This window comes from Tamandua tetradactyla, chromosome 8 (assembly GCF_023851605.1).
Source record: "Tamandua tetradactyla isolate mTamTet1 chromosome 8, mTamTet1.pri, whole genome shotgun sequence".
NCBI classification, from domain to species: domain Eukaryota; kingdom Metazoa; phylum Chordata; class Mammalia; order Pilosa; family Myrmecophagidae; genus Tamandua; species Tamandua tetradactyla.
The window spans coordinates 6612961-6640744 of record NC_135334.1 but is presented as its reverse complement, the minus strand read 5'-3'; the positions used below and the strand labels follow the sequence as shown (position 1 = coordinate 6640744).

Here is a 27784-nt window from a genome sequence, read left to right as displayed (position 1 = left end):
GATGCAAATAAATAAGATTAGAAATGAAAGAGGAGACATAACTACTGACCTCACAGAAATAAAGGAGGTAATAACAGGATACTATGAACAACTTTACGCTAATAAATACAACAATTTAGATGAAATGGACAGGTTCCTGGAAAGACATGAACAACCAACTTTGACTCAAGAAGAAATAGACGACCTCAACAAACCAATCACAAGTAAAGAGATTGAATTAGTTATTCAAAAGCTCCCTAAAAAGAAAAGTCCAGGACCAGACGGCTTCACATGTGAATTCTATCAAACATTTCAGAAAGAATTAGTACCTACTCTCCTCAAACTGTTCAACATAATCGAAGTGGAGGGAAAACTACCTAATTCATTCTATGAAGCCAATATCACCCTCATACCAAAACCAGGCAAAGATATTACAAAAAAAGAAAACTACAGACCAATCTCTCTAATGAAGACAGATGCAAAAATTCTCAATAAAATTCTAGCAAATCGTATCCAACAACACATTAAAAGAATTATACATCATGACCAAGTAGGATTCATCCCAGGTATGCAAGGATGGTTCAACATAAGAAAATCAATTAATGTAATACACCATATCAACAAATCAAAGCAGAAAAATCACATGATCATCTCAATTGATGCAGAGAAGGCATTTGACAAGATTCAACATCCTTTCCTGCTGAAAACACTTCAAAAGATAGGAATACAAGGGAACTTCCTTAAAATGATAGAGGGAATATATGAAAAACCCACAGCTAATATCATCCTCAATGGGGAAAAATTGAAAACTTTCCCCCTAAGATCAGGAACAAGACAAGGATGTCCACTATCACCACTATTATTCAACATTGTGTTGGAAGTTCTAGCCAGAGCAATTAGGCAAGAAAAAGAAATACAAGGCATCAAAATAGGAAAGGAAGAAGTAAAACTATCATTGTTTGCAGACGATATGATACTATATGTAGAAAACCCAGAAAAATCCACAACAAAATTACTAGAGCTAATAAATGAGTACAGCAAAGTAGCAGGATACAAGATCAACATTCAAAAATCTGTAGCTTTTCTATACACTAGTAATGAACAAGCTGAGTCAGAAATCAAGAAACGAATCCCATTTACAATTGCAACTAAAAGAATAAAACACCTAGGAATAAATTTAACCAAAGAGACAAAAAACCTATATAAAGAAAACTACAAAAAACTGCTAAAAGAAATCACAGAAGACCTAAATAGATGGAAGGGCATACCGTGTTCATGGATTGGAAGACTAAATATAGTTAAGATGTCAATCCTACCTAAATTGATTTACAGATTCAATGCAATACCAATCAAAATCCCAACAACTTATTTTTCAGAAATAGAAAAACCAATAAGCAAATTTATCTGGAAGGGCAGGGTGCCCCGAATTGCTAAAAACATCTTGAGGAAAAAAAACGAAGCTGGAGGTCTCACGCTGCCTGACTTTAAGGCATATTATGAAGCCACAGTGGTCAAAACAGCATGGTATTGGCATAAAGATAGATATATCGACCAATGAAATCGAATAGAGTGCTCAGATATAGACCCTCTCATCTATGGACATTTGATCTTTGATAAGGCAGTCAAGCCAAGTCACCTGGGACAGAACAGTCTCTTCAATAAATGGTGCCTAGAGAACTGGATATCCATATGCAAAAGAATGAAAGAAGACCCATTTCTCACACCCTATACAAAAGTTAACTCAAAATGGATCAAAGATCTAAACATTAGGTCTAAGACCATAAAACAGTTAGAGGAAAATGTTGGGAGATATCTTATGGATCTTACAACTGGAGGTGGTTTTATGGACCTTAAACCTAAAGCAAGAACACTGAAGAAGGAAATAAATAAATGGGATCTCCTCAAAATTAAACACTTTTGTGCATCAAAGAACTTCATCAAGAAAGTAGAAAGACAGCCTTCACAATGGGAGACAATATTTGGAAACGACATATCAGATAAAGGTCTAGTATCCAGAATTTATAAAGAGATTGTTCAACTCAACAACAAAAAGACAGCCAACCCAATTACAAAATGGGAAAAAGACTTAAACAGACACCTACCAGAAGAAGAAATACGGATGGCCAAGAGGCACATGAAGAGATGCTCAATGTCCCTGGCCATTAGAGAAATGCAAATCAAAACCCCAATGAGATATCATCTCACACCCACCAGAATGGCCATTATCAACAAAACAGAAAATGACAAGTGCTGGAGAGGATGTGGAGAAAGAGGCACACTTATCCACTGTTGGTGGGAATGTCAAAGGGTGCAACCACTGTGGAAGGCAGTTTGGCGGTTCCTCAAAAAGCTGAATATAGAATTGCCATACGACCCAGCAATACCATTGCTAGGTATCTACTCAAAGGACTTAAGGGCAAAGACACAAACGGACATTTGCACACCAATGTTTATAGCAGCGTTATTTACAATTGCAAAGAGATGGAAACAGCCAAAATCTCCATCAACAGAAGAGTGGCTAAACAAACTGTGGTATATGCATACGATGGAATATTATGCAGCTTTAAGACATGATAAACTTATGAACCATGTAATAACATGGATGGACCTAGAGAATATTATGCTGAGTGAATCCAGCCAAAAACTAAAGGACAAATACTGTATGGTCCCACTGATGTGAACGGACATTCGAGAATAAACTTGAAATATGTCATTGGTAACAGAGTTCAGCAGGAGTTAGAAACAGGGTAAGACAATGGGTAATTGAAGCTGAAGGGATACAGACTGTGCATCAGGACTAGATACAAAAACTCAAAAATGGACAGCACAATAATACCTAATTGTAAAGTAATCATGTTAAAATACTGAATGAAGCTGCATCTGAGGGTTTTTTTTGTTTTTGTTTGCTTGTTGGTTTGTTTGTTGTTGTTGTTTTTTACTATTAGTATTACTTTTATTTATTTTCTTTATATTAACATTTTATATCTTTTTTTGTTGTGTTGCTAGTTCCTCTAAACCGATGCAAATGTACTAAGAAACAATGATCATGCATCTATGTGATGATGTTAAGAATTACTGAGTGCATATGTAGAATGGTATGATTTCTAAATGTTGTGTTAATTTCTTTTTTTTTCTTTCCGTTAATAAAAAAATAAAAAATAAATAAAATAAAAAAATAAAAAAAATAAATATGTCCCTGGCAATACAAAAAAAAAAAAAATGTCAATATTATCCAAAACAATGTACAAACAATGGAATACCTTTCAAAATTCCAGCAGTGTGGTTTTCAGAAATGGAAAACCCAATCTTCAAATTTATGTATAACTGCAAGGGTCCCTGGATAACCAAAACAATTTTGAAGAAGAAGAGAAAGTTGTATGAGTCACACCTCCCGATTTCAAATTGTACTGCAATCTATATATTCAAAACAGTGTGGTAATGACATAAAGATAGACAAATAGATCAATGGAATAGAACTGAACACCCATAAACAGACCCACATATCCATGACCACTTGATTTTTCACAATTATGCTAAGTGCATGCAATGGAGAAAGAATCGTTTTTTCAACAAATGGTGCTTGGAAAACTGGATATCCAAAGCAAAGGAAAACAGTTTGACCCTTCTTACACTATATGTTCTTGTTTCAAACCTGCTGGAATGCAATATAACAGAACTGGAATAGATTTTCAAAAGGGGAATTTAATAAGTTACAAGTTTACATTTCTAAGCCTATAAAAATGCCCAAACTAAGGCATCCAGGAAAAGATATCTCCGTTCAAGAAAGGTCAATAGGTCTGGAACAGATCTGCAGCTGGAAAGTTGAGTGGCTGGCATCTGCTAGTCCCTTGTTCCTGGGCTCCATTGCTTTTAGCCTCTATTCCTGGAGTGTGAGGAATGTGTTACTCTCTTTGCTACCCTGCAGCTGGTTTTTATCTCATGGTTTCTCTTGGTTTTCTTCAAGTTCTGGTTTGCTTAATATCTCATTGTGATGTCTGCTGGGCTCCAAGCATCTCCAAACATCCATGTCTGAAGCAACTGTTCTTCAAGCATCTGCATCTGCTCCCTCTGGCAGCTCTGAGGCTTCTGTTGCTTCTCTTTCCAAAATGTTTCATCTTTTAAAGGATTACAGTAATGGGTGGAGTCACATTTCCACCTAGTAAAAGATCACACCCATAAGTGGGTGTGTCATATCTCCATGGAGATAAGTTAATCAAAATTTTCCAACATACAGTTAAAAGAAATGGCTACTCCCACAAGATTGGATCAGGATTAAAACATGGCTTTTCTGGGGTATACAATACTTTCAAACCAGCATACTATATATAAAAATTAACTAAAAATGGACAAGGACATAAATATATGAGATAAAACTATAGTAATCTTAGAAGATAATAGAGGGGCAAACTTCATGATCTGGGACTCAGCAATATATTCTTGCAAATGATATCAAAAGCATGAGTGACAAAATAAATAATAGATAAATTTTATTTCATCAAAATTAAAAACTTTTGTGCATCACAGAAAATTACCAAGAGAGTGAAAAGACCACCTATGAAATGGGAGAAAATAATTACACACCATATATTGAATAACAGCTTAATTCTAGAGTATATAAAGAACCATTACAATTCAGTAACAAAAAGACAAACAACCAATTTTTTAAATGGGCAAAGGACTTGAACAGATATCTCTCCAAAGAAGATGCATAAATGGCCAATAAGCACGTGAAAAGATGCTCAACATCATTAACCATTAAGAAAATTCAAATCAAAACCACAGTGAGATACCACTTCACACTCACAAAGGATGGCTATTACTGAAAAAAGAAGAAGAAAGGAAAATAACAAGTTTGTTTTTTCAAGTATGCAGAGAAATCAGAACCTTGGTGCGTTTTTGGTCAGAATGTAAAATGATGCTGCCACTGTGGAAAGCAAGATGACATTTCATCAGAAAGCAAAAAACAAAAATAAAATTACCTTGTGTCCCAGCAATTCCACTTCTAAAGATATATCCAAAGAAAGTGAAAAGAGGGTCTCAAATAGATACTTGTACACCAAAGTTTATAGCGATTTTATTCACAATAGCCAAAAGATGAAAATAACCCATGTCCATCATCAAATGAATGAATTAAAAAACTGTGGTATGTCCATACCATGGTACATTATTCTGCCATAAGAAAGAATAGAGACATGTTGCTACATGAAAGAACCTTGAAAACATTGTGTTCAGTGAAATAAACAAGGAACATAGGCAAAAATATTGTATGATGTCACCTTTAAGAGATTATTAGAAACACCACATTCACAGATAAAGATTACCAGGCAATGGGGACCAGGGGAAATGGAAGTGTCTGTGTGTTAAATATATACATATGTACATACATATATATATACACATATGTGTTTAAAAACTGCAGTACATGCCACCACATTTTCCTTTGCAATTAGCTTGATGCAAACAGCATTAAAGAATTGTTTTAGTTGTTGAGGTTTCTTCACTTAGAGATATATTGCATGACAAAATTTTATTCATAAATGTGTGTATCTTTATTGTGACTCAAAGATTGTTGGATAATAAAGAAAAATAATGAACCAACTGGAAATTATAGAGTTGAAAAATACAGTAATAGAAATTTACAAACTTGCTTGATAGGCTCAATAGTGAAGTGAAGGTGTCAGAGGACAGAATCAGTGAATGCTATCAATAGCATATACCCAATCTGAACAGCAGGGAAAATAGGCTGAAAAATAAATGAACAGAGTCTCAGGGACATGTAACAAGACAACAACAAGAGTTACAACAATTTTATCATCAGAGTCCAGTAGAAGAGTAGAAAGAGAGTGGGATTAAAGAATATTGGAATAAATAATGGTTGGAAACTTCCAAAATTTAGCAAATGATACAGTTCTAAAGACTCAAGAGGCTGAGTGAAGCCCAAATACAATAAATACAAAGAAATCCACACTAAAATTATCAAAATGAAACTTCTGGAAACTAGAGATATAAAAATCTTGAAAGCATTTCCGTGAAACAATCTATAAAAGAAAACCAACGTGAATGTGGATTTCTCATCTGAAATCATGGAGGGGAGTCCAGAATAAGTAGCATAGACTTTTTCAAGCACTGAAATAAAAGAACTGTCAACTACAAATTCTGTATCTAGCTAAGCTAACCTTCAGGAATGACAGGAAGTGAAGACATTCTCAAATGAAAGGGAATTAAAACAACTCTATCCTTAAAGAATGACTAAAAGAACTTCTTCACACAAAAGGGAAATGATAAAAGAAAGAATTTTGAAGCATTAAAGAGAAAGAGGGAACAATGGAAAGAGTATAAATATTGACATATGATTACATAAAATGGACTATCCTTTTCCTCATGAGTTTTAAATAACTTCATTTTGAGGTTCACTATACATGTAAATATCCATGCTCATTTTCACACTAAGTAGAGCTTTTACACAAGGGTACCTAGTGTATATGGTACTCCTCCTCATTCCCCACCCATCTCTCTTCAAAGGTGACCCTTTCAAATTTCAAACTAAATATCAACTCTCTGCATCTCCTGATTTGATCAATCTACTCTGTTTGCGTTTTTTGTTCATTTTACATCTCAAGATATTGTTTGTTTCCTCTGTAACATTGTTCTCACTGGTAATTATGTATACATGTAATTATTTATCTTATCTTCTTCAGATATGCCTCTGGTATTGAATGATTCTACCACTTACTGAGTTATGCAAGTTAGGAACAACTTTATTTTTTACTTTATTTATTGCAAACTGTTATTTTCAACCATTACTTTATTTATTGCAACTGTTATTTTCAACCATTCCCTTTCATTTAGCCACCCGTCGCCATATCTAATTTATTTTTGTTTTGTAGCTTAGCTATTTATCCTACATCTATCCATTGTATACACTTACATAAGCAATCACCATAATCCAAGTTTCTCTTATTAGTCATCTGAATTTCTATAATAGATTCCTGGATTATTTCTTGTTCACACAGTGAGTCCCAATTGAGTATTCAGTTATATATTAAATTGTTGTATGCTAAATATTCAGTTGTAGTGATAGGTAAATAACCATCTGAAAGTATTACAGGGAAAGTATTGCAGGGAACAATACTTAGAGCACACACATGGTCAGGCAGTATCAATGCCTGTTCCTACCAACTGGAGTGGAAAGTTTCACAATTCATGGGACAATGGATTTTACAACAGTATTGGGGCAATATTAGTCTTAGACTGATCTGGACCTGCCTTGCAAAGCTTAATAGCATGATCTTCAAGTTACTAACCAAAGTAATTTAACAACATACCAGAACAAAACTCAAGAATATTTATATGAGTACAAAAATATCCAGTACTTGATGATGTAAATTTTACAATGTCTGTCATCTAGTTAAAAATTGCCAGACACGCAAAGAAGCAGAAAACTATGAACCTTAATAAGGAGAAAAATCAAACTTGAGAAACAATGCAGGGGGTGCAAGGGTAGTTCAGGGGTAGAATTATCACATGCCACGTGGGAGACCTGAGTTTGATTCCTGGTTCACGCACTTCCCAGAACAAACAAACAAACAAAATTTAACAAATGGTACTGCAATAATGGGATACTCACATGGAAAAATAATGAAATATGCCCCCACCATACAACATACACAAAAAAAGACAGAATAACTTATATGGTTTAATTAGTAAATAGTGAAATTGAAAGTTTTTATAACTGTATTTTACATGTTTAAGATATTGGGGGGAGACTTCCGGAGAAGATGGCGGCTTAGTAAGACGCGCGGGTCTTAGTTCCTCCTCCAGAAAAGCAACTAAAGAAACAGAAACAATACGAAACAGCTCCCGGAGCCACGACAGAGACCAAAAAGACAGCGTACCCCATTCTGGAACAGCTGAACGGGCAGGGAGAATCTGCTGCGGTGAGATACCCGAGGGGCGCGCGTTTTCCCGGCCGGGGCGGCTGGCGACTGGGGTCCCCTCCACGCACGTGGCTCCCCGGTCTGACTGGGAACGTTGGATAGCGGGGCCCTCCCATCACGCTTGGAATTTTGGGCCAGCTGGGCAATTAGGACCGGCACTCTCCCAAGCCGCGGCGGCCAGCGACCCCCGCCTCCACGCGCGGTTTCCCGGGCCGACTGCCGTGCAGACAGACGAGCGCCACGAGCGCCACCTACTGGGCAGGAAAAGAAAAACAGAGCCCAGAGATTTCACAGAAAAAGCTTTCAACCAGCTGGGTCCCACACCCAGGGAAATCTGATCAAATGCCCAGACACCAGCAGAAAATAATGGATGATGCTCGGAAAATTGAAGATATGGCCCAGTCAAAGGAACAAACCAATAGTTCAAATGAGATACAGGAGCTGAGACAACTAATGCTGAATATACGAACAGAAATGGAAAAACTCTTCAAAAACCAAATCAATAAATTGAGGGAGGACATGAAGAAGACATGGGCTGAACAAAAAGAAGAAATAGAAAATCTGAAAAAATAAATCACAGAACTTATGGGAGTGAAGGACAAAGAAGAAAAAATGGAAAAAACAATGGATACCTACAATGGTAGATCTAAAGAGACAGAAGCTACAATTAGTGAACTGGAGGATGGAACATCTGAATTCCAAAAAGAAACAGAAACTATAGGGAAAAGAATGGAAAAACTTGAGCAGGGGATCAGGGAACTGAATGACAATATGAAGCACACAAATATACGTGTTGTGGGTGTCCCAGAAGGAGAAGAGAAGGGAAAAGGAGGAGAAAAACTAATGGAAGAAATTATCACTGAAAATTTCCCAACTCTTATGAAAGACCTAAATTTGCAGATCCAAGAAGTGCAGCGCACCCCAAAGAGAATAGACCCAAATAGGTGTTCTCCAAGACACTTACTAGTTAGAATGTCAGAGGTCAAAGAGAAAGAGAGGATCTTGAAAGCAGCAAGAGAAAAACAATCTGTCACATACAAGGGAAACCCAATAAGACTATGTGTAGATTTATCAGCAGAAACCATGGAAGCTAGAAAACAGTGGGATGATATATTTAAATTACTAAAAGAGAAAAACTGCCAACCAAGACTCCTATATCCAGCAAAATTGTCCTTCAAAAATGAAGGAGAAATTAAAACATTTATAGACAAAAAGTCACTGAGAGAATTTGTGACCAGGAGACCAGCTCTGCAAGAAATACTAAAGGGAGCACTAGAGTCAGATACGAAAAGACAGAAGAGAGAGGCATGGAGTAAAGTGTAGAAAGAAGGAAAATCAGATATGATATATATAATACAAAAGCCAAAATGGTAGAGGAAAATATTATCCAAACAGTAATAATACTAAAAGTTAATGGACTGAATTTCCCAATCAAAAGACTATAGAATGGCAGAATGGATTACGACCCAGCAATACCACTGCTAGGTATCTACTCAAAGGACTTAAGGGCAAAGACACAGACAGACATTTGCACACCAGTGTTTATAGCAGCATTATCTACAATTGCAAAGAGATGGAAACAGCCAAAATGTTCATCAACAGACGAGTGGCTAAACAAACTGTGGCGTATACCTACGATGGAATATTATGCAGCTTTAACACAGACTAAACTTATGAAGCATGTAATAACATGGATGGACCTAGAGAACATTATGCTGAGTGAGTCTAGCCCAAAACTAAAGGATAAATACTGTAAGGTCCCACTGATGTGAACCGACATTCGAGAATCAGCTTGGAATATATCATTGGTAACAGAGACCAGCAGGAGTTAGAAACAGGGTAAGATAATGGGTAATTGGAGCTGAAGGGATACAGACTGTGCAACAGGACTAGATACAAAAACTCAAAAATGGACAGCACAATAATACCTAAGTGTAATGTAACTAGGTTGGAACACTGAATGAAGCTGCACCTGAAATATGGTTTTTTGTTTGTTTGTTTTTGTGTTTGTATCTTTTGTTTTTGTTTTTTTCTTTTTCCTTTTTATATATATATATATATTAGTAGTATTATTATTTTAATTCTCTTCTCTATATTAACATTCTATATCTTTTTCTGCTGTTTTGCTAGTTCTTTTCCTAAATCGATGCAAATGTACTAAGAAATGATGATCATACATCTATGTGATGATACTAAGAATTACTGAGTGCATTTGTAGAATGGAATGATTTCTAAATGTTGTGTTAATTTCTTTTCTTTTTTTGATTAATAAAAAAATTAAAAAAAAAAGATATTGGGGGGAAAATTGAACATGTAGAAGAAATGTAGAAGACACAAAATATCCATGTTGAACCTCTAAGTATTAAAACTAAAATTCCTGGGATGACTATTACCCTGGATGGGATTAAGAGATAATTAGGCATTAGAGAAGGTTAGTGAGCTTGAAGACAGCGATCCAAGATGAAATACAGGAAGAAAAATCCAAAAAGATCCTCTACAGTGCGTGCTTATGCTGAGGTGGCCGATGTCCCTGTACTGTGCATGCTTATGGTGAGGTGGCGCTGTGTCCCTATACCACACATGCTCCCCTTTGCAATAATTGACCTCATCTTGTCCCTCGACCGAACTGTGTGGTTCAGAACCTTCTATCTCCAGCCTCAGCCGGAACCTCAGAGCTCCACCTAGACAGCCTCTTCCACCCCTTTCTACCTATTTTCTGCCTAACAGATGGACCAGCTGGGATCCCACACAGAATTCACATAATAGGGGACTTCCGGAGAAGATGGCGGCTTAGTAAGACACGCGGATCTTAGTTTCTCCTCCAGGACAGCTACTAGGGGAGTAGAAACGATACAGAACAGCTCCAAAGCCACGACAGAGATAAAAAAGACAGCGTACCCCATCCTGGAATGGCTGGCTGGCTGAGAGATCCCGCTGTGGTGAGATCGCCGAGAGGCGCAGGCTTCACCGGGCGGGGCGGCAAGCTGCCAGAGTCACTCCCTTCCCCCTTCCCGGGCCGGCTGGGAGAATTGGACAGGCGGTCCCCTCGAACGGCGGCGGCTGGCGCCCACACCACGTGCAGCCCCCCGGACCAACTGAGAGAATTGGATCGGAAATCCCCAGGCCGCGGAGAACGGCGAAGGGGGGGGCCCTTCCAAACTCGTGACTCCCCGGGAACGTGCACTCTCCCGGGTGGGCCCCTGCAGCTGGCGCCCTCCTGCCAAGCTCGATGCCCCGGGCTGACTAGGAAATTCGGACGGGCGCTTTCCCGGGCTGTGGCGGGCAGCAACCCTCCCCGCGTTCAGACCCCGGGCCGGCTGGCACTCTTCCAAGCCACTTCGGCTAGCAAACCTCTCGGACGGCGAGAGTTTTCCAAAGTTAAAGGATCCACAGCACCTTTTACTGGTGGGACCCGCAGACAAAAGTGTGCCACGAGCGCCACCTACTGGGCAGGATAAGAAAAACATAACCCAGAGATTTCACAGAAAAATCTTACAACCTTGTTGGGTCTGACACCCAGGGAAATCTGACTAAATGCCCAGAAGCCAGCAGCAGAAGGTAACCGTCCATGCTCAGAAGATTGAGAATATGGCCCAGTCAAAGGAACAAACCAATAGTTCAAATGAGATACAAGAGTTGAGACAACTAATGCTGAATATACGAACAGAAATGGAAAACCTCTTCAAAAAGGAAATCGATAAATTGAGGGAGGACATGGGCTGAACATAAAGAAGAAATAGAAAAACTGAAAAAACAAATCACAGAACTTATGGAAGTGAAGGATGAAGTAGAAAAGATGGAAAAAACAATGGATACCTACGATGATAGATTTAAAGAGACAGAAGATAGAATTAGTGATTTGGAGGATGGAACATCTGAATTCCAAACAGAAACTATAGGGAAAAGACTGGAAAAATTTGAACAGGGGATGAGGGAATTGAAGGACAATTTGAACCGCACAAATATACATGTTGTGGGTGTCCCAGAAGGAGAAGAGAAGGGAAAAGGAGGAGAAAAACTAATGGAAGAAATTATCACTGAAAATTTCCCAACTCTTATGAAAGACCTAAAATTACAGGTCCAAGAAGTGCAGCATACCCCAAAGACAATAGACCCAAATAGGCGTTCTCCAAGACTCTTACTAGTTAGAATGTCAGAGGTCAAAGAGAAAGAGAGGATCTTGAAAGTAGCAAGAGAAAAACAATCCATCACATACAAGGGAAACCCAATAAGACTATGTGTAGATTTCTCAGCAGAAACCATGGAGGCTAGAAGACAGTGGGATGATATATTCAAATTACTAAAAGAGAAAAACTGCCAACCAAGACTCCTATATCCAGCAAAATTGTCCTTCAAAAATGAGGGAGGGCGGGCCGCGGTGGCTCAGCGGGCAAAGTGCTTGCCTGCCATGCCGGAGGACCTCGGTTCGATTCCCGGCCCCAGCCCATGTAAAAAACAAACAAACAAACAAAATACAATAAAACAAGAAAATGTTTAAAGATGTTTCCCTTTCTTCCTCCCTTCCTTCCTTCCATCCTTCCTTCCTTCTCTCTGTCTTTAAAAAAAAAAAAAAAAAAAAAAAAATGAGGGAGAAATTAAAACATTCTCAGACAAAAAGTCACTGAGAGAATTTGTGACCAAGAGACCAGCTCTGCAAGAAATACTAAAGGGAGCACTAGAGTCAGAACCGAAAAGACAGAAGAGAGAGGTATGGAGAAGAGTGTAGAAAGAAGGAAAGTCAGATATGATATATATAATACAAAAGCCAAAATGGAAGAGGAAAATATTATCCAAACAGTAATAATACTAAATGTTAATGGACTGAATTCCCCAATCAAAAGGCATAGACTGGCAGAATGGATTAAAAAACAGGATCCTTCTATATGCTGTCTACAGGAAACACATCTTAGACCCAAAGATAAACATAGGTTGAAAGTGAAAGGTTGGGAAAAGATATTTCATGCAAATAACAACCAGAAAAGAGCAGGAGTGGCTACACTAATATCCAACAAATTAGACTTCAAATGTAAAGCAGTTAAAAGAGACAAAGAAGGACACTATATACTAATAAAAGGAACAATTAAACAAGAAGACATAACAATCATAAATATTTATGCACCGAACCAGAATGCCCCAAAATACGTGAGGAATACACTGCAAACACTGAAAAGGGAAATAGACTCACATACCATAATAGTTGGAGACTTCAATTCACCACTCTCATCAATGGACAGAACATCTAGACAGAGGATCAATAAAGAAATAGAGAATCTGAATATTACTATAAATGAGCTAGACTTAACAGACATTTATAGGACATTACATCCCATAATAGTTGGAGACTTCAATTCACCACTCTCAACAATGGACAGAACATCTAGACAGAGGATCAATAAAGAAATAGAGAATCTGAATATTACTATAAATGAGCTAGACTTAACAGACATTTATAGGACATTACATCCCATAATAGTTGGAGACATCAATTCACCACTCTCATCAATGGACAGAACATCTAGACAGAGGATCAATAAAGAAATAGAGAATCTGAATATTACTATAAATGAGCTAGACTTAACAGACATTTATAGGACATTACATCCCACATCAGCAGGATACACCTTTTTCTCAAGTGCTCATGGATCATTCTCAAAGATAGACCATATGCTGGGTCACAAAGCAAGTCTTAACAAATTTAAAAAGATTGAAATCATACACAACACTTTCTCGGATCATAAAGGAATGAAGTTCGAAATCAATAATAGGCGGAGTGCCAGAAAATTCACAAATACGTGGAGGCTCAACAATACACTCCTAAACAACGACTGGGTCAAAGAAGAAATTGCAAGAGAAATTAGTAAATACCTCGAGGCGAATGAAAATGAAAACACAACATATCAAAACTTATGGGACGCAGCAAAGGCAGTGCTAAGAGGGAAATTTATTGCCCTAAACGCCTATATCAGAAAAGAAGAAAAGGTAAAAATTCAGGAATTAACTATCCATTCGGAAGAACTGGAGAAAGAACAGCAAACTAATCCCAAAGCAAGCAAAAGGAAAGAAATAACAAAGATTAGAGCAGAAATAAATGAAATTGAAAACATGAAAACAATAGAGAAAATCAGTAAGGACAGAAGTTGGTTCTATGAGAAAATCAATAAGATTGATGGGCCCTTAGCAAGATTGACAAAAATAAGAAGAGAGAAGATGCAAATAAATAAGATCAGAAATGGAAGAGGAGACATAACTACTGACCTCACAGAAATAAAGAAGGTAATGACAGGATACTATGAACAACTTTATGCTAATAAATACAACAATTTAGAGGAAATGGACGGGTTCCTGGAAAGACATGAACAACCAACTTTGACTCAAGAAGACATAGATGACCTCAACAAACCAATCACAAGTAAAGAAATTGAATCAGTCATTCAAAAGCTTCCTAAAAAGAAAAGTCCAGGACCAGACAGCTTCACATGTGAATTCTATCAAACATTCCAGAAAGAATTAGTACCTACTCTCCTCAAACTCTTCAAAAAAATTGAAGCAGAGGGAAAACTACTTAATTCATTCTATGAAGCCAACATCACCCTCATACCAAAACCAGGCAAAGATATTACAAAAACAGAAAACTACAGGCCAATCTCTCTAATGAATATAGATGCAAAAATCCTCAATAAAATTCTAGCAAATCGTATCCAACAACACATTAAAAGAATTATACATCATGATCAAGTAGGATTCATCCCACGTATGCAAGGATGGTTCAACATAAGAAACCAATTAATGTAATACACCATATCAACAAATCAAAGCAGAAAAATCACATGATCATCTCAATTGATGCAGAGAAGGCATTTGACAAGATTCAACATCCTTTCCTGCTGAAAACACTTCAAAGGATAGGAATACAAGGGAACCTCCTTAAAATGATAGAGGGAATATATGAAAAACCCACAGCTAATATTATCCTCAATGGGGAAAAATTGAAAACTTTCCCTGTAAGATCAGGAACAAGACAAGGATGTCCACTATCACCACTATTATTCAACATTGTGTTGGAGGTTCTAGCCAGAGCAATTAGACAAGAAAAAGAAATACAAGGCATCAAAATAGGAAAGGAAGAAGTAAAATTATTACTGTTTGCAGACGATATGATACTATACGTTGAAAACCCGGAAAAATCCACAACAAAACTACTAGAGCTAATAAATGAGTACAGCAAAGTAGCAGGTTACAAGATCAACATTCAAAAATCTGTAGCATTTCTATACACTAGCAATGAACAAGCGGAGGGGGAAATCAAGAAACGAATCCCGTTTACAATTGCAACTAAAAGAATAAAATACCTAGGAATAAATTTAACTAATGAGACAAAAAACCTATATAAATAAAACTACAAAAAACTGCTAAAAGAAATCACAGAAGACCTAAATAGATGGAAGGGCATACCGTGTTCATGGATTGGAAGACTAAATATAGTTAAGATGTCAATCCTACCTAAATTGATTTACAGATTCAATGCAATACCAATCAAAATCCCAACAACTTATTTTTCAGAAATAGAAAAACCAATAAGCAAATTTATCTGGAAGGGCAGGGTGCCCCGAATTGCTAAAAACATCTTGAGGAAAAAAAACGAAGCTGGAGGTCTCACGCTGCCTGACTTTAAGGCATATTATGAAGCCACAGTGGTCAAAACACCATGATATTGGCATAAAGATAGATATATCGACCAATGGAATCGAATAGAGTGCTCAGATACAGACCCTCTCATCTATGGACATTTGATCTTTGATAAGGCAGTCAAGCCAACTCACCTGGGACAGAGCAGTCTCTTCAATAAATGGTGCCTAGAGAACTGGATATCCATATGCAAAAGAATGAAAGAAGACCCAAATCTCACACCCTACACAAAAGTTAACTCAAAATGGATCAAAGATCTAAACATTAGGTCTAAGACCATAAAACAGTTAGAGGAAAATGTCGGGAGATATCTTATGAATCTTACAATTGGAGGCAGTTTTATGGACCTTAAACCTAAAGCAAGAGCACTGAAGAAGGAAATAAATAAATGGGAACTCCTCAAAATTAAACACTTTTGTGCATCAAGAACTTCATCAAGAAAGTAGAAAGACAGCCTACACAATGGGAATCAATATTTGGAAACAACATATCAGATAAAGGTCTAGTATCCAGAATTTATAATGAGATTGTTCAACTCAACAACAAAAAGACAGCCAACCCAATTACAAAATGGGAAAAAGACTTGAATAGACACCTCTCAGAGGAGGAAATACAAATGGCCAAAAAGCACATGAAGAGATGCTCAATGTCCCTGGCCATTAGAGAAATGCAAATCAAAACCACAATTGGATATCATCTCACACCCACCAGAATGGCCATTATCAACAAAACAGAAAATGACAAGTGCTGGAGAGGATGCGGTGAAAGAGGCACACTTATCCACTGTTGGTGGGAATGCCAAATGGTGCAACCACTGTGGAAAACAGTTTGGCGGTTCCTCAAAAAGCTGAATATAGAATTGCCATACGACCCAGCAATACCATGACTGGGAATCTACTCAAAGGAATTAAGGGCAAAAACTCAAACGGACATTTGCACACCAATGTTTATAGCAGCGTTATTTACAATTGCAAAGAGATGGAAACAGCCAAAATGTCCATCCACAGACGAGTGGCTAAACAAACTGTGGTATATACATACGATGGAATATTATGCAGCTTTAAGACAGAATAAACTTATGAAGCATGTAATAACATGGATGGACCTAGAGAACATTATGCTGAGTGAGTCTAGCCAAAAACTAAAGGACAAATACTGTATGGTCCCAATGATGTGAATCGACACTCGAGAATAAACTTGGAATATGTCATTGGTAACAGAGTTCAGCAGGAGTTAGAAACAGGGTAAGATAATGGGTAATTGGAGCTGATGGGATACAGACTGTGCAATAGGACTAGATACAAAAACTCAAAAATGGACAGCACAATACTACCTAATTGTAAAGTAATCATGTTAAAACACTGAATGAAGCTGCATCCGAGCTATAGGTTTTTGTTTTGTTTTGTTCTTACTATTATTACTTTTATTTTTTTCTCTATATTAACATTCTATATCTTTTTCGGTTATATTGCTAGTTCTTCTAAACCGATGCAAATGTACTAAGAAACGATGATCATGCATCTATGTGATGATGTTAAGAATTACTGATTGCATATGTAGAATGGTATGATTTCTAAAAAAAAAAAAAAAAAGACAACACAATACTACCTAATTGTAATGTAATTATGTTAAAACACTGAATGAAGCTGCATCTGAGCTATAGTTGTTTTTTTCTTATATATTTTTGTATTTTTTATTTTTATTTTTACTCTATATTATCATTTTATTTCTTTTTCTGTTGTCTTGCTATTTCTTTTTCTAAATCGATGCATATGTACTAAGAAATGATGATCATACATCTATGTGATGATATTAAGAATTACTGATTGCATATGTAGAATGGAATGATTTCTAAATGTTGTGTTAGTTAATTTTTTTAATTAATAAAAAAAAATCCAAAAAGAGTAAAGAAAAAAACAAAAACAAAAAAAGCGCCTCCGTGAGCTGTGAGACAAATTCTGCAGATAAAGAAGGTTCTTTTCCTAATATACAACCGCATTTATAATAAAAGTGCTAACTAATAAAGGAGTAGAAAGAAACTACTTAAACATGACAAAGACGACAACCGATTTTAGTCGTTTGCTTTAAACCATGATGAAATAATAGAGATTAGATTTATCCTTCCTTATTAAACAACTGTGCTGGTTTGAAAGGAAGTATGCCCCCTAAGAAAAGCCATGTTTTAATATAAATCTCATTTCTTAAAGGTAGAATATTCCCTATTCAATACTGTATATTTAAAAACTGTAATGAGATCATCTCCCTGGTTGATGTGATTTAGTTAAGAATGGTTGATAACTGGATTAGGGGATGACATGTCTCCACCCATTTGAGTGGGTCTTGATTAGTTTCTGAAGTCCTATAAAAGAGGAAACATTTTGGAGAAAGAGAGATTCAGAGAGAGTCAGAGAGAGCAGAGAACGCTGCAGCACCACGAAGCAGAGATTCCATCAGCTAGACCTTTGGAGATGAAGGAAAACACCTCCTGGGGAGCTTCATGAAACAGGAAGCCAGGAGAAGAAGCTAGCAGATGATACCATATTCGCCCTGTGCCTTCTCACTTGAGAGAGAAACCCTGAACTTCATCAGCCTTCTTGAACCAAGTTATCTTTCCCTGGATGACTTTGATTGGACATTTCTATAGACTTGTTTTAATTGGGACATTTTCTCAGCGTTAGAACTGTAAACTAGCAACTCATTAAATTCCCCATTTTAAAAGCCATTCCGTTTCTGGTATATTGCATTCTGGCAGCTAGCAAACTAGAACAACAACTAAAAACTATACAAAAATATATTAAACAAAAGTTTTCAGACATTTGGCAACATGCAACACAGAACAGTGATCACTGGGAAAAGGGGAACAAATGAGAGCAGCCCTTCTGTCCAGAGTTTCCAGGCTGAACATAGCAAGAGGAAAGCAAAATAGAACACAACAGTCTCACTGAATAAAGAACACAAAGTTACAGTTTCAGGACACCAAGATAACAAAAATTCATAAGACAACATATAAAAGAAGAGGAACTGCACAGAGAGCAGTTACTAGAGAACTACAGAGAGCCCCTGTTTTAGTCTACCAAAGCTGCCAGGATGCAACATGCCAGACATGGATTGGCTTTTAATAAGGGGATTTATTTATTTAAGAATCTATAGTTCTTCAGAGGAAAGGCAGCTAACTTTCATCTGAGGTTCTCTGTTACACGGGAAGGCACATGGCAATATCTGTTTGTCTTCTCTTCTGGCTTCTGGGTTCCAGTGGCCTTCCCCAGGGTGATTCCCTTCTGCATCTCCAAACATCTGGTCTAAGCTGCAAGTGCTGAGATGAGGTATGCTGAGCTGCCGACTTTCTCTTTTAAGCCACCAGCTAATCAAATTAAACCTCACTCATTATGGAAAGCACTCCCCTTAGCTGACTGCAAATGTAATCAGCCATAGATGAATTTCACACATTGATGGTTTAGGGCAATAAAAACAGAACAATGGGGATCATCACCTGAACACACCAAGCCATGCTACAGTCTTCTAGAGAAATGGAATCAACAGGAGAGATCTGTAAATATGAGATTTATAAAGGCATCTCATGCAAGCATGGGAACGGTGGAGTCCAAATTCCACAGGGCAAGCTGTGAAACTGGTGACTCTGATGAAGGGTCTGGATGAACTCCACAGGAGAGGCTAGATGGCTGAAGAAGCAGTGAATGAATCTCTCTCATTCCTTAAAAAAAGACTTTAACTGTTTGGATTATCTCATTGTGGGAGGCATGCCTTAGTTAATTGCAGACATCATCAGTCACAGATGCAATCAACTGACTCATGATTTTATCAAGCAGCCATGAAATATCCTTGTAGAACAGACAAGCAACCATGAAATATCCTTGTAGAACAGTCAGGCCAATTCTTGCCTGACCAGACAACTGGGCATAGTCATTTGGCCAAGTTGACACCTGGACCTAATTGTCACAGCCCCCATAAAGTGTTGGCTGAGTATTGCTACATGTATTTGTAGATGCGTGAGAAAACTAGCAAGTTTGGGGAAAGAACACCACCAGAAACTAGCAGGCTAGATAATCCCATGAACTCACACAGGGCTAGAAATGGTGTTACCCCTAGCCAGATAGAAAGGCCTACTAACACATGGGACATTGGATACAGTTCTCAAAAGCATTTTGCCTCAGTGGGGTCAAATTTGCCCTTGATAAAAAGTTCTACTGACTGGCCTGTCAGAACTTAAAAGCAAGTGTCAAAAGAATCAAACTTATTCCAAGTAACTTAATTTCACTACAAACAAGCCTAAAGTACTTAAAAGAAAAAAAAAGTCCATCACAAAATAAAATAAAATTTATGATATCTGGCATCCAATAAAGCTTACCAGGTATGGAAAATAAACAAGGAAACAGGACCCATAATTAGAAGAAAAAATATACCCATAGAAAGAAAGCCAGAAATGAATTATGTTAGAATTCATAGACAAGTAAATCAGAGAGTGATAATAAATATATCCATCATGTTCAAGAACGTGCAGAAAAGCCTGACTATGGTGAGGAGAGTAATCAAAGATGTAAAAATCACCCAAACTCAATTTCTAAAGATAAAATTTACAATATCTTAAGTGGAAAATACAGTGACAGTACTAAGAGCATATGAGATGCTTCAGAAGAATAGTTAAGTGAAGTTGAAGAAACAGTACTTTAAGCTATTGAAAATGAAATCCAAAGGTTAGAAAAAATGAAACAAAGCATCAGTGAGATGTGAGATGTGAGGCAATATCAGATGGTCTAACATAAACATAATTACTATAACAGAAAGGTTAGAAGTGCACAGAAAAAACAGAAATGATGGTCATATTGCACAACTTCAACCACTGTGTGAGAACAAAGCAAGAGATGTTAATTTGGTGCAAAATTTATATTTTGGATACTGTATTATCCAATTTAATTTAACTTGTATGGTCAGTTTATTCAAACATCATAATTGCATGGAATATTGAATAAGGCATGAGATCTTGTTGGCTTGTATAAGTTTGTGTGATACCCTAATACATCCCAGAGTAATCTGGGCAGAGCATAAAGATGTATTTGCTTCAGTGCAAAATCTCCTTGGGGGACTGGTGAAAAAAGGAGAAAGAATTCAACTTTCTCATCTGGGGAATTCCTGATATTCTTGTAAGCAGTGGGGATAACCAATTCAATCATCTGAGTTCTTGATCTTCCAGCTCACTCCTAAGAAACTTATTCCTTCAAAGAAGACCTGAAGCCTACTTATAATTATGCCTAAGAGTCACCCTCAGAGAACCTCTTTTATTGCCCAGATGTGGCCTCTCTCTCTAAGCCAACTCAGCAGGTGAACTCACAGCCTTCTCCCTACATGAGACATGTCTCCCAGGGGTGTTGACCTCCCAAGCAACAAAATATTTTTTTAAAAAAATTTCCTAAAAAAGGAAAGTGGTGAGTGATGAAAAAGCCTGAGTAATGGATGTTGGTGATAGTAGCACAATATTTTTAATGTAATGTAAATAAATGCCACTGAATCGTACCCTTAAAAATGATTAACATGGGAAATTATTATTTGTATATATGTTACTATAATAAAAAGTTAAGAAAAATAAAGGAAAGTGGTGGGGAAAGGTATGCCATGTCAACATTAATCAAAAGAAAACTAGAGTGGCTGTATTACAATCAGATAAGATAGACTTCAGGAAAAGAATAGTATCAGGGGTAAAGAGGATCATTTGATAATGCTAAAGAGGTCCATTAATTATAAGGACATAATAATCCTAAATGTGTATGTCTCTAATAGCAAAGCTTTTTTTATGGTTAAAACCTTCTGTAGCTTCTCATGAAGAGCAGATAAATAATCCAAGAAAACATTGTCATTTTAACAAAGTGAAAACCAAATTCTTGTTTTACATAAAGATACATCTGATATCCAAGGGTTGTAAAACCCTCTGGCAACATGGGACAGAAATCCTAGAATGAGCTGGAACTCAGCATTAAGGGATTAAGAAAATGTTCTTGACCAAAAGGGGGAAGAGAGAAATGAGACAAAATAAAGTGTCAGTGGCTGAGAGATTTCAAACAGAGTCCAGAGGTTATTCTTATGAATGATATAGATATCCCATTTTTAGTTTAAGGTGTATTAGAGAGGTAGAGGGAAGTACCTGAAACTATAGAGCTGTGTTCCAGTAGCCATGTTTCTTGAAGGTGAATGTGTAATGATATAGCTTTTGCAATATATCTGTTTGATTGTGTAACCTTGCATCTGATGCTCCTTTTATCTACAGTATGGACAGATGAGTAAAAATATATAGATTAAGAATAAATAAATAATAAGGGGAACAAATGTTAAATAAATTCAGTAGATTGAAATACTAGTGATCAATGAATACTAGTGGTAGGGGTATAGAAAAAAATTGGAGGAACAAAAGTTAAAATATATTGGAGGAGCAGATACATTAAGTCCAGAGTGGTGATTATTATTTCTGGATTTTGAGAAGTTGTTTTACATATATAACCTGATATTTAGAGATAAGAATGAAGCCAAATAGGTTGGGGTCAAAGTAACTCAGAACATAGGAGTAAGGAAGACAGTGTCTATATTTTAGCACCTTTGAGACCAATGTAAGAAAGGTTTATTTGGGCTGGAACTGAAATTTTCTGTAATACATAATCTAATTCAACCTATCTGTATAGCTAATTTGAACAATTGAAACACAGGAAGCACAAAATAAGAAAGAGACCCTTTAATCCTGTATAGATTATTGTAATGCCTGGAAACATCCTAGAGTATATTAAGCAGATAATCAAAAAGTATTGGCAAAGTCCCCTGAAGGAGGGTAGAGAGACTATGGAACTATTAAGCCTTACCATCAGGGAACCCCCTTATACTGTATCAAACCTTAGGGACACCCAAATCAATAGGCCATGCCCTCAGTCATAGGCTTGCTCTTGTGAAGCTTAGGTAGGTAGCAGAGAAGCTTAGGTAGGTAGCGGAGAAGGTAACCTACAGGCATGCCTCTGTTGTTGTTCAGATGTGGCCTCAGTCTCTTTCATCCCTTAGCTTTAAATATATTCAGAGTTGCTGCAGTAATTGCTAGCTTAATTGTACTTATCACAAGCTTATTGTATCATGATGTTTTTTTCTTCCAGGATTCATTTGAATACATAGCTTGATGGCTTCTTGGGTGATTTGCTTTGATTGTACTTGGGACTGGAAAGTTACTACAACTTTCTTGGGGAGATTCTTAAATGGCTTTGAGTTTTCAGTATTTCAACATACATTTCAATGTGTATAAATCATAAGAAAAAAAGCCTCATGATTTCAGGAGTTGTTTTTGAGGTTCAGTGAGTTTGTGGATGAGAAATGCTAGGTCTTCCTTTTATGCTATACAGCCGCTCGTCCATTTTCCATCCCAGGAAGGCACGAAGGACACTCATTAACTAGATTTTAGTCGAGATTTCACCCATTTGCCTCATCAAAGCTTTTTTTTTTTTTTTTACCTTCTAATGGAAGCGCGCACCACCTATTATTTTTGCCAAGAATTGAATTTGAATCACATTAAGCAAGGACAGTTGGTGAAGCTGACAGTATACCAGAAATGTACTGGCTTTTAACAATAGGGATTTATTAGCTTACAAATGTACAGTTCTAAGTCCATGAAAATGTCCCAGTTAAGGCATCAACAGAATGATACCTTCTCTGAAGACTGGTTATGTTCCTCTGTCAGATAACAAGGCACATGGTGACATCTGCTGGTCCTTCTCTCCTGGGTTTCATTGCTTCAACTTCTGGCTCTTATAAAGGATTCTAGTAGGGGGATTAAGACCCACCTTGAATGGGTGTCTTAATCGAAATAACCTAATCAAAAGATTCAACCTACAATGTTCTAGGAAATGATAATGATAATGAATATACATTATGTGATGATAGTGTGAGTTTTTGATTATATAACAAGAACGGAATGATATGTTAAGAATTGTTTGCTTGTGGTTATGTATCATAAATAAAAAATAATTAAAAAGAAAGTGTAGGGGGAAGGGGTACCTCATCAAAGCTTTTAACAGCACATGCTTACTCACAAATAACAGAATTGGCAGGTTTCCTTTCTCTGATTCCTGGTGCTAATAAAGCAAATGGCTATTAAGAAGGAAGAAAAACAAAAGCCTGACTAACACGGATTAATTCCTTGGAATTGCCTAATCTTCAAAATTTCAAAACCTACTTAACCTCTTGATTCCATTCTTTCCGCATTCAGATGTTTATTTCTTCCTTCTATTTGATTAATTAACATGCCTGCTTTTATTTTTACTTTTAATAAAAGTATTTCAAATCAAAATATTCAGAAATACTATTTTATACCAATGAATGCATTTCCATTATTAAACAGATGTTTTCATTTTGTCTTTTTTGCTTTAGGTCTCTCTACTAATGAGAATCATTTATAATATGCTTCCTATGTGCCAATCACAATGGTAACTGCCTTTTATATATACTCACATAAAATATTTATGTTTAGTTATCACATTGGCCTTATGAGGGAGATGTCATCATCATTTCCATTTTCCAGATGTGGAACTTGAGGCACGGAGAGATTAAGAAGCTTGCATCAGGTCATAAAGCTGGTAAGTGGCAGGTTTGGGATTTGAACCCAGGTAATTTACTGCCAGAGCCCAGGCTTTTAACTTTATGCTATACTGCCACTGGCCAACAAGGGCTATAGGATAGATTATTCATTAAGAAGAAAATTGTACAGATGCAATTAAAGATGCTTCCTCCAAACTTGCTAACTCCCTACATTCCCAAAGTAACCACTAACCTGAAAGTGAAGATTGTCCTCAGTTATAATTTATTTTCCCTCTCCTTTCTTTTCCTTTGAATCTCATGTGAAGAGGGCTGAGCAAATCATATTCCCCACTTTTTGGCACAAAGTCCTCATTGGTCCACACAAGATCCCTCTCTTATCTTGGTAAATTAATAAATGCATACCTTTCTATCCCTGTTCTCCAATCCTGTTTCCCCACTTCCATTCCCTTCACCTCCATAGTTAGCTGTTCCAGTGTACATATATAATTAAAATATATATATATATTTAAACACATTTGAATTTCCATATATCTTTGTAAGACTTTGTATGTGTGTGTTTTAAATTTATATAAAGAGCATACCATGTACATACATCTTACAATATTTCTTACTATTCTTACATGGCACAATTTTTACAATCTATCCATTTTATCACATGTATATTTCATTGTTGCATCTCATGCTGCATAATATTCTATAGTACTACCCACCACATTCTTCTTATTGCCATGTAGACATGTACTCCTCTACTTTTACAAACAGAACTGCAATCAGCATCCATGTCCATACCCTGGGTGAGAATTTCTCTGGAACATATAAATGCTTAATTCAACTAAATACTTAGAGCTTCCTCTCCAAACAAAGATGTACCATCACACTTCCTCAGCAGTGCAGGGGGTTTCCCATTTCTCCCACACTCAGTTTTCAGTCAAGTTTCTCATTGCTGATTTATGACAGTTTGCTTGCATATTCTAACTTTGTCAGTTTTAGATACTGCAAATATATTGTCTCAACCTATCATCTGTGTGTTGATTTTAACAGAAATCCATAATTTTGATGCATCAAATCCATTTTTTTTTTGCCTTATGGTTTGTGCTTTCAGGGTCTTAAGATTCACAAAATATTCTTTTATGAGCTTCTCTTAAAATGCATATTATGGCTTTATATTGACAACCCCTCCCAACATGAAAAGGTTAGAATGGCCATAGTCCAAATACCCCTAAATAATGGGAGAAAGATCAATGATGATGGTGGAGTTATACAGAGAAGGTAGGGTTTAACAAATGAGTCTGATTGTTGAATCATTAAGTTGATATTTCTTTTAGTCTCCAGTATCTTAGAGCAGCTAGAAGTAAAAACCTAAAATTGTGGAGTTGTAAGCCATACCAAATTCTGAAATCTGTTCTACAACTAATTGTTGTGTTGGTTTTGAACTTTATTGCTTTTTTGTATATATGTTATTTTTCACCCAAAAAAGTCAATTGTGAAGATAAAAAAATATATTAAAGGATGCACTTCCCAAAAAACAAATAAGCAAAACAAATAAACAAAAAGCAAGCAAAAAAATTCAGCAAGTGGTACTGCAATAATGGGGTACTTACATGGGAAAATAATGAAATGTGACCCTGCCCCACAGCATAGAAATACATACATTAGAAGGAATATATGCATTGAATTTTTATTAATTTGATGACTGTCTTGAAAGTTTGAAATTATTTCAAATGAAAAGTTTAAGAAAATGTAATTTTGGCTTTAACCCATCTGAAGTCCATTGCTATAACGAAGGTAGGGATTATGTAGGAATCCAGTTTCATTTTCTATATATAAGGGCAATTTCTAACACTTACTACTGAGCACTGATTTATGGCATCAACTTTCGCATATATCAAGTTTATATAAACAGAAGTTCCATCTCTAAACGCTCTTTTTTTCTATTCATCTGTTCGCTTATCCCCATTGAATTACCTTTGTGTGAAATCAACTGAGAATAAGTATGAGTTCATTACTGGACTCTCAATTCTGTTTTATGGATCTACATGCCACTTCCACACTGTCTTGCTTAGAATATTAAAATTTAAAAATCAGATAGTGTAAATCTTTCAGCATTGTTCATTCATGATAAGGCTAGTCTCTCAAAGTTTTTATGAATTTTTTAAAAATATGCAGTACAAAAGGAGTGGTATAATGAACTTCCATTACCCATTTATTGTTTCATCTATACCGCTCCACCTTTACCCATTGCTGATGATTTTTTATTGTAATTTCAATTATTAGACAAGTTATAGGTTTGCAGAAATGAATATGCATAAAATAGAGCATTCTCATTTATTATTATATTTAACACCTTTTGCATTAATATGAGACATTTGTGAACAACTGATGAAACAACATTTTTATAATTGTACTATTAACTCATCCATGGTTTACATTAGGGTTCACTGCTTGTATTGAACCGTTCTATGAATTGTTCAAAATCTTAATTTTAATATCATATATACAACCTAAATTTTCCCTTTATAACCGTATTCAAATATATAATTCAGTGCTGTTAATTATGTTCACAATATTGTGTCACCATCATTGGTGATTTTTAATATCTTTATTGAAGTCTGAATTATATACTATAAAATACACTCACTGTTACTGAAGAATTAAATTATTTTAATACTTTTATAAACTTGTGCAAACATCACCATGATTCAGTTTTAGAAAATTTCCATCACTTCGATATTCTGTCTTGCCCACTGTCCCAACCCTTACTCCATCCAACTCCAGGCCCAGGCAACCTTCCATCTGCTTCTGTCTCTATAGAAAAAACATTTTTATAAATGAAATTACACAATAAGTGATCTTTTGCACTAAATTCTTTAACTAATTACAATATTTTTAATGTCATCTGTGTTGTAGCTTAATACAGTAGTTCATTCTTTTCTATTTATAATTAGTATTCATGTCACTGTATAGATACACTGAATTTTTTATTATTCGTTAACCAATTGATGGGCATTTGAACTGGATGCTGGTTTGAAACTGTTACATAGCCCATAAAAACCATGTTCTAATAATCCAATCTTGTGGGAGCAGATCTATTATTGTGTGAAACATTTTGAATAGATTGCTTTCGTGGAGATGTGAACCACTCAATTGTGGGTGGGCCCTTTTGATTAGATTGGTTCCATGGAGACTGATTCATCCAATTCAAGGTGGGTCTTAATCCACTTACTGGAGTCCTCTATGAAGAGAATAAAGAGCAGAAAACATAGAGAGAGCCTAGAGCCAATATGGAAAGCAGAGAGATGAAACCAAGTGAAAGATGCTTACAGACAGAAAATGCCCTGGGAGGTGCTAAGCTAAGAGATGAAATCCAGAGTTTGCCCCAAAGAAACTAAGAAAATACCCATAGATGCTTAAAGAAAGAAAATGCCCAAGGACAAGCTAGAAGGACCCACAGGAGCTGGGGGAGCCATGCAGAAACCAACCCAGGAGAGGACAGCCAGAAGACATTGCCATGGGACTTCCCATGGGACAAAGAAACCACAGACACAATCAGGCTTTCTTGAGGGAAGACATCCTCTTGTTGGTGCCTTAATTTGGACATTTTAATG

General features: G+C 36.5%; 1 long non-coding RNA gene across 1 annotated transcript in view; it reads left to right on the top strand.

Moving 5' to 3' along the window:
• The window catches only part of LOC143643158 (uncharacterized), a 102377-nt gene that overhangs the window by 47353 nt on the left and 27240 nt on the right, over positions 1 to 27784 (top strand). Inside the window, exons 5-6 of the long non-coding RNA XR_013156160.1 lie at positions 24012 to 24067; positions 24163 to 24217. This is a non-coding gene — a long non-coding RNA (uncharacterized LOC143643158). The remainder of the gene's footprint in view (positions 1 to 24011; positions 24068 to 24162; positions 24218 to 27784) is intronic.